General features: G+C 33.6%; 1 protein-coding gene across 3 annotated transcripts in view; it reads left to right on the top strand.

Annotated features, from left to right (window-relative positions):
* Window positions 1–18,833, top strand: part of kmr (kramer) — a 283,370-nt gene that overhangs the window by 27,535 nt on the left and 237,002 nt on the right. For all 3 annotated transcript variants that reach the window (XM_065349682.1, XM_065349678.1, XM_065349681.1), the window contains exon 2: window positions 4,564–4,637. The gene's annotated coding sequence lies outside the window, so the exon portion shown is untranslated. The remainder of the gene's footprint in view (window positions 1–4,563; window positions 4,638–18,833) is intronic.

Genomic DNA, 18,833 nt, shown 5'->3' with positions numbered 1-18,833 from the left:
CGGTGTACAAAATTACCCAATTAATTTTTTTCTTTACGCGTTATTGATTGTTTTAAAGCGGAATAGATGGCTATGAGCAGGTATTATTAGGGTATTCGGGTATATTTATTGCATTCATTTCTGTCAAAGTTTTTTCCCCTCGGACGAGTGATTTTTTTCCTCTTGCGATGTCGGTATACATTATGAGGTCGTGAACTTCAACGTTTCGGAAGATCAAGGCTACTGGTGTAATAAAACGGATACGAGATCAGGTGAATAATACGATTTTAGTCGTTCGCTGTGTAATTATTATATAGACGATTTGTTTCTAAGTTTACATAGAATAGCCATGCGAGAATTTGATTTTATCGCCGTGTAGTATCTTACGTCTTACGTCTTGTAATTAATGGGTATGGCAATTGCAGAGATGGAGGATAAAAATTCAAGAGGAAGCGTGGCCACGGAGCCTTGATTTTTAGCGAAATAAAGCCGCGACGATGAATTTTTGTGGGTGATCGGATGAACTTGAGGTTGAGGGATGTGGGTGCAGAGTGATTTAATGAATGTGAATGTTGTGATCAAGAGGCATGGTATTTCAGGCTTTTCAAGGAAGATACTTATTTGGAAACGTAGGTAGGCATTTTTGAAGAATTTTGATGATTTACTTCCGTTCTCTTGAGAAAAATATTCGGTTTTCGAATAAGATTTGAAATTTGGCAGAATATACAAAATTTAAAAATCGAGGTCTCTAATGGTTTGGTTTGAGAGTGAAGCGTTATTTTCATGCAGTTGTCAATGTTTTACTCTTTTCTCCAGATTGGTCAAATTTGGAATCGATCGGTTTTTGGAATTTTGAAAAGAAAATGAATCAGAGGTTGAATGAAAATTGATAACCAAAGTTTGAAAAGCCCCACATTAAAGTTTCACGATTAAATTTCATTTTTTTGTGACGAGTACGAAAGTTGAAATCCATCCTACGATTTGGAAATCTGAAAAAATTGAAGCAAACATTTTTAAAATCTTATTTTCAACAAACTGTTTTTTTAAATTGTATCTCGACTCTTCTGAGGTAATTCTTACACAAACTGTACCTATCCAAATACTCAATTTTAAAAAAAAATATATAGGTATATTTAAGAGAAGCCTCAATTTGATCAAAATTTATAAGAATACTTGAAAAGAAAAATGTACCAAATCCAATTTATTGAATCTGAACCTTCAGGCTCTAGTCCACTCTCCCTTCCTATAAATGCTTTACGAGTATATGAGTTCAAACTATCCAAAAATTGAAAATGACACTCTGATGGGTTTTCAAGGGTATTTTGAGTTCGAAAAGCGAATCATTTTTCTGATTCGACTCTTTGGTGCCCTATCGGCTCTCTTCTATCTCTCCCCATTGTAAAAAAAAAAGAGAGAGAATGTGGCTCAAGTGTCGATGGTAATCGACACTCTGCGTTCGACTACTTTCTTCACTTTTTGGATTACGCCCCTCAAGGTTATCTCAGGCTCACTTGCATTGCACTTTAATAATTCTTCTAAAGTTTTCTTTCAGAATTAAACATTTTTCAACTTGAATTTTTTCAACTTTTTAGGTTTAAAATAGGCTTACTTATTTGTACTGGGGGCTTTTAAAAGTTTTTATAAAGTTTTCAATTTATTTTCAGAACGTTTTATTTTTTTTTTTTGTAACTTTTTATGCATCTACCTAACTGAAATTTTATTTGTTGTAGTTTGTTTGGATTTTAGCTCTCGATTTTTTTTTCCAAAAGTAGTCTCAAGTTTTATAGACAATTTTTTAAAACAAACAGAAAAAAGGTCAGAAAATCTTCAAAAAATATATCATCAAGCCAAAGTTTGTGTGATGAATTTTATTTTTCAAATTTTTGCTTGGTTTTGAAAAGTTTAAAGGTCTATAATTATCATAAAAAATTGAGGATTACATTTTTGATCAAACCGAGATGGAAGGCTGAAATTCGACCTCCATCCTGAATTGATTGGTGTTGGTTTCAAGGTGTTTTAGAGAGCCTCTAGAACCGACTTCTCAAATTTTCAATTCTAGAAAAATTTTCATAATTAGAGTCGAAATGAATTCAGCATCTATAAAGTCAATTGTACTGTTTTCATAAACTTTTCGATCGATTTTGGCACAAATTTTCGAAATTTTTTTCCAACTGCCAATTCAAAGGAGTTTTCAGGGGATTTAAATGAATTTTCCAGCTCTTAAAAAAGCAATTGAAATTTGAATTTGAACCTGCAAAAACGAGTTTTGAAAAATTTGTGCTTAGGTATTATTTTGAATTGATCGAAAATCTTACAAAGGCTGTAAATCCAAATTTCTAAAATTCTGCTGTGGAGGCTCTTGAATGATTTGAAAACCAATCTCCAAAAGATTTGGAAAGTTGGAGATAAAAATACTCATCAAATTTCAGCCTCTTGATTTTATCAAATTTTGAGTTTTTCATGGAAAATGTCTCAAGTGTTTGAATGGGCATGCAAAAATTCTTCAAAAATTGAAAAATGAAATTCTGCACCTAAAATTCATTTTGGTTGTGTATTTCAGGATGCTATTTTTCTTATGATTGATCCAAAATATTTTCTGTGATTAAATTGCACTTCACTCGAGCTCTTTCAAACTTCTGCCCATTAATGAGAAAAAATAGTCTAATAAAAAGCATACTTACAAGAAAGCTCTGCATACTTACTTATCCTTATTGAATTCTAAACATTTTATGTAAGTATTTCGAATAATCAAGATAGCATGCTCGCTTGGTTAGATTTCTATGTAGGCATCGCAGTAGTTTGTTTAAAGTGTGATATATTTGATTTGAATTAATTTCCTCAGGCTTACAACGAAGCTAGAGTTTAATACGTTATCTCGGTTGAATTGCGAAATTTTGCCAAAACAAAGAGGATTTCTTGGTAGTTGTCGTGTTGCATGACAGTTAATGTCTTCGAGGCGAATCGTAACAAGGAGTCGGTACTAGGATTATACGTCATGTTTGCTTGATAAGTGGCAGTTTTGTGAAATTTGTACCAGAAAATAAACTTATCCTTTTAAGATTTTTTTTTATTTCGTTCTACACCTGGGGATTTGTAAAACTTATTTTGATTATATGTGTTCAAGAATGAGTACTATTGGGAAATGAAATGAAGTTGGATATTATCAGGCATTCAAATTTTCTTTTTGGTCACTCACTTCACGTCCTTGTGCACCCGACGACGTTAATGTATTTGAAAATAGAGGAAACTGATCGAGATTCTTGGTGGCATTTCCAAAGAACAACCGAAAAAAACGATTATACTTCTCAATCTTCTATTTTGAGCGAAATCAGCGTTATTGTAGACCCATTTAATTTTATAGGTATGGTATTACTTATCGGTTGCCATTCTAAAGATTATAGTGTGCAGATTGTGTGTTAATTCTTGAAAAGAGTACGATGATACGAATACCATCTCGTATAGTTGAATACATAAAATGACACTCTTCCTTATTAATGGTTTACGAATGAGCGAAATAATGTTCCTATTGGGACACGAAGGCGTTCCGGTATAGAAGCAATTCGAGATGAAAGCCTGGTCTTAATTCTCGGGGTCGCTGATGTATTTTGCTCGGATTGCCTACCGTATTCTATAGTAACAGATTAATCATTAATACATATAAATGCTCTACCTATTTCACTGAGCAGGTCGATGTGCATTTATGCACCGAAGTAAAAAACAAACTCATCACCTGAACACTACACGTTCGGTTCGCAATTATAAATTTTTTTACAGATATACTTACTTAAACTCGAAGAAATGTTTTTTCCCCTACAAAGAGCTTGCTCTAGGTGAAGTAGTGAATTGTTTTCTCATGTATGTTTGAAATTTAAGTCGTAAACCCGGCGTAAATTTTATTTTCCTTTTTCTGTCTCAAACAAAAACATTTTTCTCGTATCATCAAAGCTTCAATGAAACGTTGAAAAAAAAAGAAGAAAAGTTGTATTTAATTTTCAGACTACTACGCCGAGTAAGTAACGTTGCAGCCTGAAAAAAAAATACGGAAAAAAGAAAGTAAAATCGTTTCTCAGTGACAAAGAAGCGCATAAAATTTTTACGTTTTTTCGTCTCTATTTTTCGTGTTTTGAGCTCGACAGCGAGAAACACGCTACGCTAATTTTATTAGTTTATTTGCGAGAAATTCGGACATTTTTAAAAGAGCATGTCATGAAGGAAACATTTTTCATACCTAAATATCTACTTGTAGGTTATATAACCGCCTACGGTAATTCTTTCGTTGATCTAATTAAAAAGAAAATTGCTCGAATTTTTACGCGAAGAATACTCGCGCTCCGATTGTTGACGGGTTGTAAATTAGTCTTCGAGAGAATGTTTCGTCTTTCGTATTTGCGCATGTATACTCATGTAACTACTTAAGAGTTGTTATAATATGTACATATGTAGAAGTAGGTATAAAATAAGAGATGTAAAATAATTACATATATATGCTATGTTCAAGAATGCGAACACTCGCAGCGTCATTGCAGACCATTATTCTGCAGCTGAAATGAAATGATAATGACCGATGTTTCTCTTTTGTTTCAGATGTGCTTATCGGATCGATGGCTTGATTGGGAAATCGCTGGTGGCGGATACACCGTTGTGGAATTCGGATAAAGGTATGTCGAGAAAATTATAATGTGTGTTCCAGTATTTTGTATAATTTGTGTGGAGTGAAGTCTGAAGAATACGACGTTTGAATTGAGTGAAATGCTTCTCTTCTTGGCTTGAAAAAGAACCTAATTCGGAATCATCAACGGTTTTGATTTGTTTTTTAATTTTATATAATTTGAGCTATATCTATGGGAGTTGAAATATGTAGCAACAAAAAAAAAAAAAAAAACAACAAAAAAAATAGGATACACAAAAGTCATAAAAACGTGTGACTTTAAGATCGTTTTGAATTGTTCAGGAGAAAAAAAATAAAAATTCACCAATCAGAAACTTACTAAAAAAATAAAATAAAATAAAAAAATCACTCTAGAAAATCAATAAAAATATTTTTAATCGTTTTAAACATTAAATTAAAAAAAAATCATATCAGAAAAACGAATGGCAAAGGGTACCCCAGAATAAGATAGGCAAAATGCCCTTAACCTCAGATTTCGATGAAACTCACAGAGTATGTTTAGTACCCCCAAAAAATAATTTTGGGCCCATAACCCGCTCCCCACCCCACCCCCCTTAGGCAGGGGGGCCAAAAAACGCGTTTTTCAGGGGAAAAATTCTGCATCAGCGAGTAATTTAGATAAATTTATTCTGTAAACGAATATAGTTAGAGGATACATGGGGGTACCTCCCTGAATTTTTTCAGAATTTTTCATCGCATGGGGGGAGAAGGAGGGACAAAAGAAAACTTCAAATCGACATTACTCCGGAACGAAAAAACATACCAAAACGATTTTTTCGTCAAATATGTATTTTTAGGTCTACTTTCTATAGAAATCATCACCCGGCCATTTGGAGTGGTGGGTCAAGCTCAAAAGTTCAAAAAACTCTCAAAAAACTACGTTTTTTACGTTTTTCTCCAAAAATATGGACAAATGGCCGAAATCGAAGAGAACCAAGTTGTTCAGCGTGAAATTTTACCTCAGAATCAGTAATTGAAAATTCATTTATACCGCGCGATCATACGGTAAAACTACACGCGCAGAAGTATTTTTGCTTATATGTATGTATGTATCAAGATAGCTGAAAGGGCATTCCTGAGTAAAATAGGTGAAATCCCCCTGTCCTCAGATTTCTGAAACTTTGATGAAACATCGTTGGGTACCTTTCAAAAAAATGTTGGAGCCAAAAAAAATTCTCCCACCCCACTTCCTTTGCTCACAATAGCGAAAAAACGTTTCTTTGGGGGGGGGGGAGGGATCATGCTGCAACGAGTTTTGAAAAAAAAAAAAAATGTTTTAAATTCACTCAAAATATAATATAGAGGAGACAGTATGATGAAAGTACATACATATTTGAGATTCTGCGTCGATCTATGCTATTGCCGTCAAAATCCAAGTGCACTTTTAGAGTTCTAGTGAGCGATTGAAAATTTGCAAATCGTTTTTTTGGGGGGGGGGGGGGTATTAACAGTTGGTTTTGAAAATATTTTCTTCGCAAATGTTTCGCTATAATGAAGAAAAAACATTGAAAGATATATTTCTGAAACCGAGGAAATATTTTGGGACGCAGTGACCCCAATATTTTAGGTTTCAAAAATCGAGAAAAATTGCAAAAAATTCCTAAATTGTGGGTAATTTTTAAAAATTAGCAATAACAAATTAAAAACAATAGCATAGAATGGACGCAGAATCTCAAATAATTTCATTTGGGACTGGGTCGTCATTTTTCTCAAAACAAATTGGGTACAGGGGCTTCAGTGAAAAAACACGTTTTTTTAAAATACCCCCAACTTTGAGGGCACATGTTTTCCTTTTAGGGGCACTTCTAGAGCTAGAATTTTTCTGTGCACCTTTCAACTCAAAATTACGGTTTTTGCTGTAATTGATAAAAATTCACAGTATTTTCCCCATTATTTCGCGATCCACCCATCTACTAGGTATTAGGTATACTTATTGTGTTTTCAATGTACTTGGTAGGTAACTCACATAAAAATTTAATGGTCGACACCAAAAAGAAACCTTTCTGATAGTTTTTAGTTAGATACTATGTACTTGAAAAATACTTGTAATTCAAGAAAATCTTGATTAAGAACTTGCATGGCGTTAATTGCGCTTAAAAAGCATTTTTCACAAAAAATCTAATTTTTGGGAAACCCCTTTCCACAATGTGACCGTTAGGAGGATCCAACTGCAAATAAAATTTCATATTCGTGTTCAGCGAGTTCGATTCGTATGATAACGATACCCATATTGTCAATCTACTTTCGCCCCAAAATTTGTTAGAGGGGGTGCCATGGCCCCAAAATTGGAGTTTCAAGAAAATGGTTGGTTTTCTATTGTTTTTAGAGGCCAGAAGGCAAAATTACAGATCGCTTTTTTTTGTGGTGCCGTGACCCAAAAAACACAATTTTGAGTGTTTTTTGAGTTTTTGAAGATGGCCCACCTCGAGGGAAAATTTGAAAAAAAAAATACAAATTATAGTACTCATGCTGATATGTTCCTGAAAAAAATTCATGTGCTTGAATTAGGTTTGAAGATACGGCAGCTTCAAATTTTCTTTTGTCAATATCCTCTCCCTGGGGAGCCAACAATTTTTGAAAAAATTTACGTTGCTAATCATATCTATACTTCAAGTACATATTTTGAGTGAATACAGATTTTTTTTCAAAACTCGTTGAAGCATGATCCCCCCCCCCCCCAAAGAAACGTTTTTTTGCTATTGTGAGCAAAGGAAGTGGGGTGGGAGAATTTTTTTGGCTCCAACATTTTTTTGAAAGGTACCCAACGATGTTTCATCAAAGTTTCAGAAATCTGAGGACAGGGGGATTTCACCTATTTTACTCAGGAATGCCCTTTCAGCTATCTTGATACATACATACATATAAGCAAAAATACTTCTGCGCGTGTAGTTTTACCGTACGATCGCGCGGTATAAATGAATTTTCAATTACTGATTCTGAGGTAAAATTTCACGCTGAACAACTTGGTTCTCTTCGATTTCGGCCATTTGTCCATATTTTTGGAGAAAAACGTAAAAAACGTAGTTTTTTGAGAGTTTTTTGAACTTTTGAGCTTGACCCACCACTCCAAATGGCCGGGTGATGATTTCTATAGAAAGTAGACCTAAAAATACATATTTGACGAAAAAATCGTTTTGGTATGTTTTTTCGTTCCGGAGTAATGTCGATTTGAAGTTTTCTTTTGTCCCTCCTTCTCCCCCCATGCGATGAAAAATTCTGAAAAAATTCAGGGAGGTACCCCCATGTATCCTCTAACTATATTCGTTTACAGAATAAATTTATCTAAATTACTCGCTGATGCAGAATTTTTCCCCTGAAAAACGCGTTTTTTGGCCCCCCTGCCTAAGGGGGGTGGGGTGGGGAGCGGGTTATGGGCCCAAAATTATTTTTTGGGGGTACTAAACATACCCTGTGAGTTTCATCGAAATCCGAGGTTAAGGGCATTTTGCCTATCTTATCCGGGGGTACCCTTTTCAAAGTTGTAGCTATTTTTCCAATTGCACAATCAAGCTTTTAATGTTTTTTTTTTTTTGATAAATGAGTGCCCTAAAAATATCTACAAGTTTCCCAGAGCAGCTGCCAAGTTTCACTTTTCGGGATTTTATTTATTTATTTGAAAAATGTTGGCTTTTTGAAAGCAACCTTTCCCCATCCATGTTAAAAATGAATCTGAAAAAGTAATGACAGATGAGATAGGTAAGACGAACATGAAAGATATTCAGAGCTGTAGCTGCACAACTACATTTTTGTCATTTTACACGGATTTTTAAAGAAATTGGACGCTCTATAATATTCACACTATTTCATATCGTCGTCAAAACGTTTTCTGTGAGACCATGAATCTTTTTATTGAGCTGCTGAGTTTATTTTGTAAACCATCAAAATTGATCTCGGTGCCTACCGAAAAAAATTGAATGGAATCAATATGACGGAATCATAAAAAAGCTGACCTTTGTGAACTTGAAAATATTTTCAAGTAAAGTTAATTCAGTTCCTAATTTTAGATGGGTTTAAAAAAATCAAATAAAACTAGAAAAATTTCCAAAAAAAAAATGTAGAATATTATGTAAATATTTAGAACTACAAAAAATTGATGAATTTCAGATTTTTAACAATCTGGTAGGTCAAGAAATTGTTCTGAAATTCTGGCTACAATGGCTCGGATCAACACACAGAATCTCAAATATATGTACTAACAAAGGAGGAATTCTCACCAGAAGATGAATTTGTGAACCAGACAGACAACGCTAAATCGAAAGAACATGAAGAAATACTTCACTAGCTAAAATGTCAATTAAAGTGCATTTTTTGATTTTTGATGAGTAGGTATAACAAATTTTTGGGGCCAAAATCAAAATAAAATGTTACCAAATTGATCCCAAAAGCTTAAATTTAACAATATGCGTTAAGTATGTACCCTATTTTCAACCCTCTGAAATCGATTAGAAACAGTTTCAAATCGTTTTGAGAACTTCTAGAGCCTCTAACACATTGTTGAGCGTTAAAATTTTCACACAATTTTGCCGAATGAAGTGTTGGAAAGCTAAAATTTACCTAACGTTGTCATTTCAACATGCCAAGTCCATTGGAGATGGTTTCAAACCGTTCTAGAACCTCCAGCCAGGTTTCATACCAAATTCTTGGAAACCTAGAATTTCCAAAATATTGCTGAAGGCTCCAAAACGGCTTGAAACCACCTTCAACCAACCCAGCATGTTAAAATGAGACTGTAAAGTAAGTAAATTTTGGCCTTCTACTTTATTTGATGAAAATTTGTGGGAATTTCATTTTTTTTAAATTTACTGGAGGCTCCAGAACTGCTGAACTGCTCAAAATGGCTCGAAACCGTGTCTAATCGTTTCAGAGTGTTGAAAATAGGACATATACCAAATTGCAGTTTTGCAGACCAATTTGGCGAGATTTTGATTTTTTTGCATTTTTACTTCAAAGATTTTACCAAAAATTAAAAAATGCTCTTGAAATTTTGGCTCATGATGCATTTTTGCATGCTTTTTCGATTTAGTTTTTCTGACTTGAACTGTCTGTTGGATACCTCCCTTGTGTCAAAAAAAAAAAAAAAATAGAAAGACGTATTTTCATTAGCCCCAAAAATTTGAGCGGATATAGAAATTGTTCTCGGATGATTTCAGATAGTTCTGGAAAGTTTGGCCAATATACTAACAATAAAACTATGTATCTTACTCCAATCCTCTGCCTTATACATAAACAATTCTTGAATGTTTGAAAATATAGGTACATATGTAACGTATCAAAAAAAAACCAAAAACAAATACAAAATTCCAGCTACCTGCGCTAATTTTTGATTTTTGGTGATTTTTTTAAAAGCTTTGTTCGGTTCAAAAATCTTTCTGGGGTTTGGTATTTCGCTCTTGTAAGCATTTTCCAACATGTTCATTCTTTCAAGACCCATATTTTCAAAATTTGGTGGAATTTTGTTGATTTTACCCTCTTTTATCCTCCCCTCAAAGTCAAAAACGCGTTCTCATCCCATCATACTTTTGAGACTTGAGAATGTATTGCAATAGGTATAAATATTGAATTTTCATATTATTTCTATGACGAGGGGGGAACTCATCCCCTTCATTTCTCATCAAACATGCTTTTTCAGGAAAACAAAAACTTCAGAAAAGTGGATCTTTAACAAATTTTCAATAAAAAATGTTGGACTTTTTCAGAACTTTTTCGATCTTTATCTTTGCAGCATGATCAAATTTCGGAATATTGGTGAAATTTTATTCCTACTTCTACTTTATTCATTTCTATAAATTTAAGTTCAAATGTTTCTCTTTTCAGTTCATCAAACTTTCGAAAATAAAAATATTAATTTATACCTCGGGTAACATAAAACCCACTTCATTATTCAAGTTTTTTTTTTGCATTGATGGAAAATTTATTGAAAAACTCGATATTTCGAGTCAAACACTCCTAATCTATAACGTTAAAAAGTGAAAAATTCGTCGTTCGTGTCTCTTCCACAACCGGGAACAGAAAATATTCACCGTCAATTCGATGAAACGATGAAAGATAGGTATCCAAATGGGTACCAATTTCAACACCAAAATGGCGATCATTTGTAAATAATTTCCAGACTGAAAGTAAAAAAACGCCTCGCTTCCTCGAAGTGAAAACGTTAACTTCCTCTAACGTACCTAAGACGTCAATAAACTCGAGAAAAGCAAATATTTACACTATTAAAGCGAACATGTTTATTAAATTATACAATGATAAAGTTGTACTTGTGCCTGCCCCTTTCTCTAAATACACTTCTTAACGTCACATCGTTGTAACGACACTCACACCCCGATAACAAACCTGCTTCGAATTTTTTTCACCTACAAATTAAAAATGAAGTATAATGTAAACATTACTCGGCGCGTATCAGTTAACAACACAATACAATGTAACCACACCCGAGAGCATTAAAAATTAAACCATAATACCTAACAAAAAGTCTACCAGCGAGAGACCTGGCGCTGAAACAAAAACATCCAAACAATGAATATATCGCTACATAGGAATACAGTACACGCGGAATACACTTTGGAACTCTTTTTCCTCTCGGTTGTGTTTTTTTTTCCTCCTTCTCACTTCAATCCGCTCTAACACACTGCTAAAGTTCTCTCTGCCAGCGTATCTTCTTTCCTTTCAATAAAACTTGGCTTGGTTGGATCACAAGCGCATTCGGTGTCATAGACACTTCAATGCTGCGTATTATTTTATTATTTTCTTTTATGTATTTGGTGCTGTGTGCGGTGATTCCCTTCTACCCGCCGCCACATCGTGCCTTTAGCGTCTCGATGTTCATATCATACGCGTATAAAGTAATATCTTCTCTAGATGTACCTCATCGCTGTATCTACCTATAGTGTGTCAAAATGAACAACCATTCTTAAAGGTCAACAGCGAACCCTAAATAAAGTTATACCTAGTATATCGACGTATATATTCTCAACACCATGCTGCGGTTCACATTCACTACGTACAATAGCGAGTCGAAATTTCAATGGAATAAGTGTTACATCTTTAATACACCACGTTCATTCCTTCTAGCCATTAAAAATTACCTTTTCTCAGGTACCATGCCGCAAATCGACTAGCCGATATTTTTTTCCTAGAATTGACCAAATGCAATGTAACACTATACACAGATGCGTCGATTGTGTAACATTTCTCTCCCACGAATGGAAAAATGGAAAATCGTATATTTTACGACATCCTTTTAGGTCTAACGAAATGAAATATTGATATGATTCCAGGTCTCCAGGGGCAGGGGAGAGGGGGAGAGTTCTTTTATGATTACATTTTGTGTGATCAATGGCAGGAGGGTAAATAGTGAAATTTATTAATTTTTTGGTGAGTGGGATGGAGGGAGGGAGGGAGGGAGGGAGGGAGGGAGGGAGCTGATTGAAGAAAACAGCTCCTTGACATGGAATTTTTGTAAAATGTTTAAATAATAAAAGGTATATTTTTCTAACGTGCTTTTTATTCCTTATCTCAAATTCTTAATTTTGCTTAAAATGTCAACTTCACCAAAAAATTTATTAAGAAATTGTTCGCCTTTTCCGATTCTAAAAAACTCTCAAATTCTGACTTCAATTTGAAGACATTTTCAAATTAAAAAAAAAGTAACTTACTTTATTTTAGTCAATTTTTTTTCAAAAACTGCTTTTGAACGCTGAAAATTTATTGCTCGAATCGAAATAAATATTTTATCAAACAGACTCACCTGATGTCGCATCATTCAACAATAGCCTCCAGTGAGTTCTGATTTATCAGATTTTTAAAATGACTGGAAAATAAACAAATCAAAAACAAACATCTATTTTGTAAATTTTCAAAAAGATGATCAAATACATTTACTAAAAGCTTTCAAAATTGCTAAAAATTGACAGTGCTGTGGAATGAGAACATTAAAGAGGCAATTTATTCCAAGCAAAGGGCTTCGATTTTCTGAAGAGCCCCTAAAATTGAACGCTTCTTACTCGTATGATAGATACATAAGTTGAAGATTCAAAATCGTTCAAAAATTTTGATTTTAACATTTTTTTCAAAAGAAACAAATTCGTATTTTGACAAGGATTTCCTTTTTTTTTTTTTTTTTTTTTTAGCAAAATTGATGTAGAGCCTTACCCTTCCAAAAAGTACTCGAAAGTCAGTTTTTCTTCATTTTGCCAGAAATTACCAAAAATTGCCATTTTTTTGCCAAGTTTACAAAAAATCTCAGTTTTTATTGAAATTGTCAGTCTTGCTTTTTGACAAATTTGTCATTTTTTCGATGAAAAATCCGAAAAGTATCTCTTTATTTTCAAAAATGGTGTAAAAGTCTAGTTTATTTTTCAAAAATTTCCAAAAACTCTCGCTTTTTCGAAAAAAATATATTAAAAAACATTATTTTTTGAAAATTGTCAAAAAGTTGTGTTTTTTGCTAAAATTTTCAAAGTCTTGCTTTTTTCCAAAAATTGACAAAAAATCTCGTTTTTCAAAAATTGACAAAATTTTTTCATTTTTTTTGTAAAATTCCAAAAAATTTTAAGATTTTAAACATTTTTTAGAAGTTACACTTTCGTGGCAGAAATTCCTCTTTTTGCTACAACTAGGGCAATACAGTTGAAGAGCGAAGAGGGCAGAGGGGATGAGATCTGTTCTGAACTCGTTAGCGTTTATTATGACTGAAGTCGAGTAAAATTTGAGAATTGAAGTTCTATGTCAAAAAGTAGAAAATTTCATTTCAAGATCATTAAAAATCAATTATTTTTACCTAAGTATTTTTTTTTGCATTTTTAAAAACTTTTTTTTAGATTTTATTTTGCATTTTGCAGTCATGTTTGTTTTTATTAGATAAGTACAATTTGTCCAAAAACTACCGAAAATGCGCATCTTTTTTGGATTTTTTGGGTATATTTTGAGCAATTTTATTAATATTTTTTTTTAGCAGAAACTTCATGACATTTTTATGAATTTTTACATCATTTTTAGGAGTATTTTGATAATTTTGATAAATCGTGTTATTTTTTGTAATTTTTTCAACAATTTGCAGTTTTTTACGTAATTCTAATGAATTTTTTCATTTTTTTGGCATTTTTACAACATTTTTTGTTCAGTTGGACAATATTTTTTTACTAACAAGGGATCTTCAAACTAAATCGAAAAAGTATGACCCACAACTTCCGTAACTAAAATTCCATATCCTAAAGTTTATTTTTAAATTTTTGAAAATTTAAAACATCCAAAAAAGGCGTTTTAAGAGCAATTTTTAAACTTTTTCATGAAGTATAAATTTTTTGAGCAAAGTCACTCAATGCGAATAATTTTTTTACATTAACTCCCACACAGCAAGAACTACTCATTTTGGGCTATTCTGGAGCCTCCGGCAATTTTTCAAATTTCTTGAGAAACTTCACATCACTACGAAAAGCTAAAAAAAATGAATCTTAGGATCCATCACTTTGGTCGGTGGTAATTGGGCCCCTCTCGATCTTTTTTCAAAAGTGAATTTGTAACCAATTTGTAAGTTCCAGAAAAAGTGAAAAAAATCAAAAAAAGTACACACATTTATAATGAGTTTTTTTTTTTTTTTTGGTATTGTCAGGTGTGTCTATGAGATCATCTGACTCGAAAAATACATGTACTTATTTGGCCATTCTGGAGCCTCCGACGAGTTTTCAAACTTCTCCAAAAATGTTTAATCAGGATTTGAATTGAAGGAATTTTTTACATTAGTTCATTCTGATCAAAAAAATGTATATATCATGAAACAGTTCAGAAATTTCTCCCAAAATTGCTTTTTTGAATTTTTCGCACTATATAAATATTTGCGAAAAATCCAAAAATGAACTTTTAAGATCTGAAATTTTAGCCAAGATTACGAGGATTTTGGGATATACTTTTCCAATCTAGCTGGCTTTCAGTCTTATCAGAGTGTGCTAGTTCAGATGGTTCCTTTGTTAATTATATAACTGCCTAACAATCTTGGTAACATTTTTTACAATTTTTGTAATTTTTTCAAACGTGTAAAAAACACCTCAAAAAAATATATCTCGCCTGTATATATAGTCAAGCTCATATTTTCTCACTTTCAGTTTATCCAATAAGAAAATACAATCACCTATATTTTTTTTTTATTCGAGCTGACGTAAAACTAAACATGAGTCGTCTCACTAAATTTAAATTTTGTCACCAAAATCCCATCTGAAAAGTTATACTTCTCGGTCGATCGCGTCCTCCATTGTCCACAATTCATTTCCGCCTCATTTCTCGAGAACTTTGCGCCTCCTCATCGAAGAGAAAAATTCGAAGAAAAAAAAGAAGCTTTAGAATTACCTTTGTTATTTATATAAAAATTACGTACAAAACTTGACGTTAATAAAAGTCCGATAAATTATAAAAACTGCTAAACCTTTAGGAAGTTTTCTATAAGTTGGTCGTCGTTGCCATCCTATAATACTTTCCATGGTCGTGCTTTAAACACAAAGAAAATACTACAGCGTGCGGAGAAAATTAAGAAGAGTTTATTTAGTAGATTATTTTATAAAAACTTGCCCGTTTCGGGCTCTCGCGAAGCGAAAAAAACCTACGTCACGATGAAAAGTTTGCAAGTACCTAAAAATTTCTAACAATAATGAGGAAAACGTTGGGGCCGTTGCGGCAAAATGGTGCCCATTTGGGATAAAATTTTATACCATTCTATATAAGCTAGTTAGCTTACCTACTATCGAGTTATCATCGTGCATTTGAAAAATAGCCTCGCTAGTTTAATAACCCAGTGTTTTAATTATACAGAAGAGGTAATTTGCAAGATAGACTAGAAACTCGTGCTGTTCTTGGCATCTGTTTTGGCTGTTTGTGGTACCTGTTGCGCGACGTTGCCGTACATCGAGTAAGGTTTTTTTTTTGGCAACACACGAGCAAGATGTACCACGACGATAGACTATAATACCAACAACTAGAAAGATGATGGATTCTGTTTCTGCTGGTCCTGTATGATTAATATTTAATTCGGTTATATTGCCGTCCGCTAAGTATTTATGCAGTAGAAGGTGTCCGGTGAAATAGGTCCATACTCGTATATACGAATGGCGTGGGTTTAATTATTTAAGAATGCTCGTTGCCGAAGCCGATGGTTCTTCTCGTCTGTATAGCGTTGATAAGCAATTTTAGATGATGTTCGAGGTACCTACTATTCAATCTCGACTTGAATCGAAATATACGAGCACTATAACGACCAAGACTCTATAATTGACGCGAAATTGAAGTTTGCAGCATAAAATAGGTATTAAGTGGCTACGTGTTGAATGAAAGTAAGTGCGCCAACTGGAATATATGCGCTCCGTCCGTACATATAGTACGATGAGGATTAATTTTATACTCGAATGAACGTCTGTTAAGTGTGTGTGTACCTATTGTATACTACCTATCTGCAGTAGGGTACCTTCGTACTTATACCTACACGTATGCATGGTGAACTATTTTATTCGTAAGATTTCCATAAAAGCGTCATTTTCACGAGCTTTTCCTCGTTTTTAGTATTTTTTCTTACTCGAGGCTCTGAAGTAACAACATTTTTTCCATCATTTGTCTGCATGCTGAGAAAATTTTCCCAATGTTGAGAAACGATATGTTCGCGAGATAGTTTTTATCACGTCTCAAACGATGAAATACAGCGGAGCCTGAAAGTTGATGGCAAGATGATTCGATCTGGGTTGGACCTAGTTATTTTTTTAAAGTAATTTCTATGTTGATTTTAGCACCCTCTGTCCAAATTTAGGAACCTCGATGTAAAAATTGACCATTTCGCTGTATTTCTGCCATAAAGTATGTAGTAGGTAGGTACCTATTCATTGAGAGTTTTAGAATTGAAAAAAAAAAAAGTTTTTAAGTTTTGATAACGGCCAAATGAAAGTTGGCGTATATCTATTTAAGAATTATTGAAGGTTTTAATAAGTACTCCCCCCCCCCAATGGTGATCAAATGGTTAAAATTTTGTCAAAGTACTGTAAAAGAGGTACAGTGAAAATGTACAACTCTGAAAACTGTGTATAAAAATGCCAGTCGAAATCTTAGTCAGGAAATGGCCATTGTTGGAAAGAAACAACACGATCTTATTAATTAATACACAAAGGCAATTGTCAGGTAAAATAAAATGTCAAAAGAATAAATTCGCTAAGTATGCAATAAATAACTTATTGATAATCAATATTCGATAATCAATCAATCAATTATTGAGGTTGTCAGGTCCAGAGTTTTGGCTTGGCTGGAACTTGGATGGATGATAAGTGATCTGTAATGAAAACAATCGCTTTTGAGTACACACACATACACTACTCATCGATCATGCAAGGCTCGTAAATAATATTCGTAATAACTTGTGAATTGCCTCTTCAATAAATAAACACCTTAATGCCATCTCAGTGATGACCAACTGTGGGGTTGCTTCTGACCTGAGTGCCAAAAATTGACTTGTGGTTCACCCATAAGTGCCAGCATAACAGAATGATCCTTAATGGCCAACAAACTAGCAGCGTCGTACCAAAGATGTCCTAGGCACCAAACCCAGATTCATCTGTGAGGACCACATCGTCGCTAGTATAGCTAGTCACACATACTGCATAGTGGTACCCCTTTGAGTCCCCGGTGGGGTCATGACTCACTGACAAGACATACAATGTGAGTAATGAAAGCTAACACTGTTCTAAATCAAAATCACTGTCCTAACTAAATTAATATCTTATACTCAGTAAGATAACTTACCTACATATTCACGCAATATTTCAGTGTCGTAATTGTCAATATATGTAGCGTCAATGGAGCAGGTATATCTTAGGTGACCAGGAAAATAGCAGCAGTGAGCACAGTCACTTCACCACAGCACAAACTTATAATGACTGAGATCTCTATGCTCAGCCAAACTCTTTGCTGGTACACAGTCTCGCCATAAGTTCTGACCCTACTTTAAACACTTGTAATACAAAAACGAAATTTTAAAAACGTAAAAGTGATTATATATTCGGAAAGTAGATGAAAAAAGCTTTAATTTGACTGTACTTAGCTGCATAATGCTGCTCAATGCGCTTAACAAAACGGGAATGACAGATGAAACAACAGAAGCCCCACGTCCGCAAAAAAACCAAAAAAAAATTGACCATAAAAATTTTTTTTGAAATTTTTTTATGCGCATCAATTTTTTTTTACTAAAATAGTAATTTGGTTATCCTGGAGCACAGAATTATTGTTCTAGTGAAAAAATTTCGAAAAAAAATTGTTAAGGTCAATTTTTTTTGGTTTTTTGCATATGTGGGGCTTCTGTTGTTTCATCTGTCATTCCCATTTTGTTAAGCGCATTGAGCAGCACGTTGCAGCTAAATACAGTCAAATTAAAGCTTATTTCATCTACTTTCCAAATATATAATCACTTTTACGTTTTCAAAATTTCGTTTTTGTGTTACAAGCGTTCAAAGTAGGGTCAGAACTTATGGTGAGACTGTGTACAATGTATCTACTCACTATGCTTGGTGAACTGAACAGAACACTATGAACGGAACGATAAACACTAAAATTTTCAAATTTTCTGAACGTTACCCAAACAGAATGATATAATGCTCTGATCAAATGACCGCTAACTGAACAAAATGATTCAACGTTTTGAACAAAAAACAATAATCAGAACATAACGATATCTTACAATTTAATTCAAATTATTCACTATTTTTCATATTTTAGACTTCATTTTTAGTTTTGTTTTGTCTTTCAAAGGTAGTAAAAGGCTTAATTTTCAAGTTGAAAAGCTATCTATTATGAGAATTCATCATGTATTAAGTGAAGAAAAAATGACTGCAAATGTGAGAACAGAACAGAACAAAATAGAACCAAATCAACCTGAACAAAACCAGAACAGAACAGTACATGTCTCTTGACCATAAACAAAATACCAGAACGAATCATTCATTCTCGAAAAGTTAGCGTTCCTGAACAGAACAGAACGAAGGGCAGAAAAAGATTGAAATAAAAACAACTTCTTACAGTACTATAATCTACTAAAGTATATTGAGATTCAGACAGACAGATGACCTTGGGAAGCCAGACAGGCATGAAGACAATCTTGAGTGGCTAGACAGGTGGGTCAGTGACCTAAATAAGCCAGATAGGCAGGCCAATGATCCCTTAAGAG

This window comes from Planococcus citri, chromosome 2 (assembly GCF_950023065.1).
Source record: "Planococcus citri chromosome 2, ihPlaCitr1.1, whole genome shotgun sequence".
Classification (NCBI taxonomy): domain Eukaryota; kingdom Metazoa; phylum Arthropoda; class Insecta; order Hemiptera; family Pseudococcidae; genus Planococcus; species Planococcus citri.
Note: the sequence above shows the minus strand (reverse complement) of the source record. Positions and strands in the feature narration are given on the sequence as shown.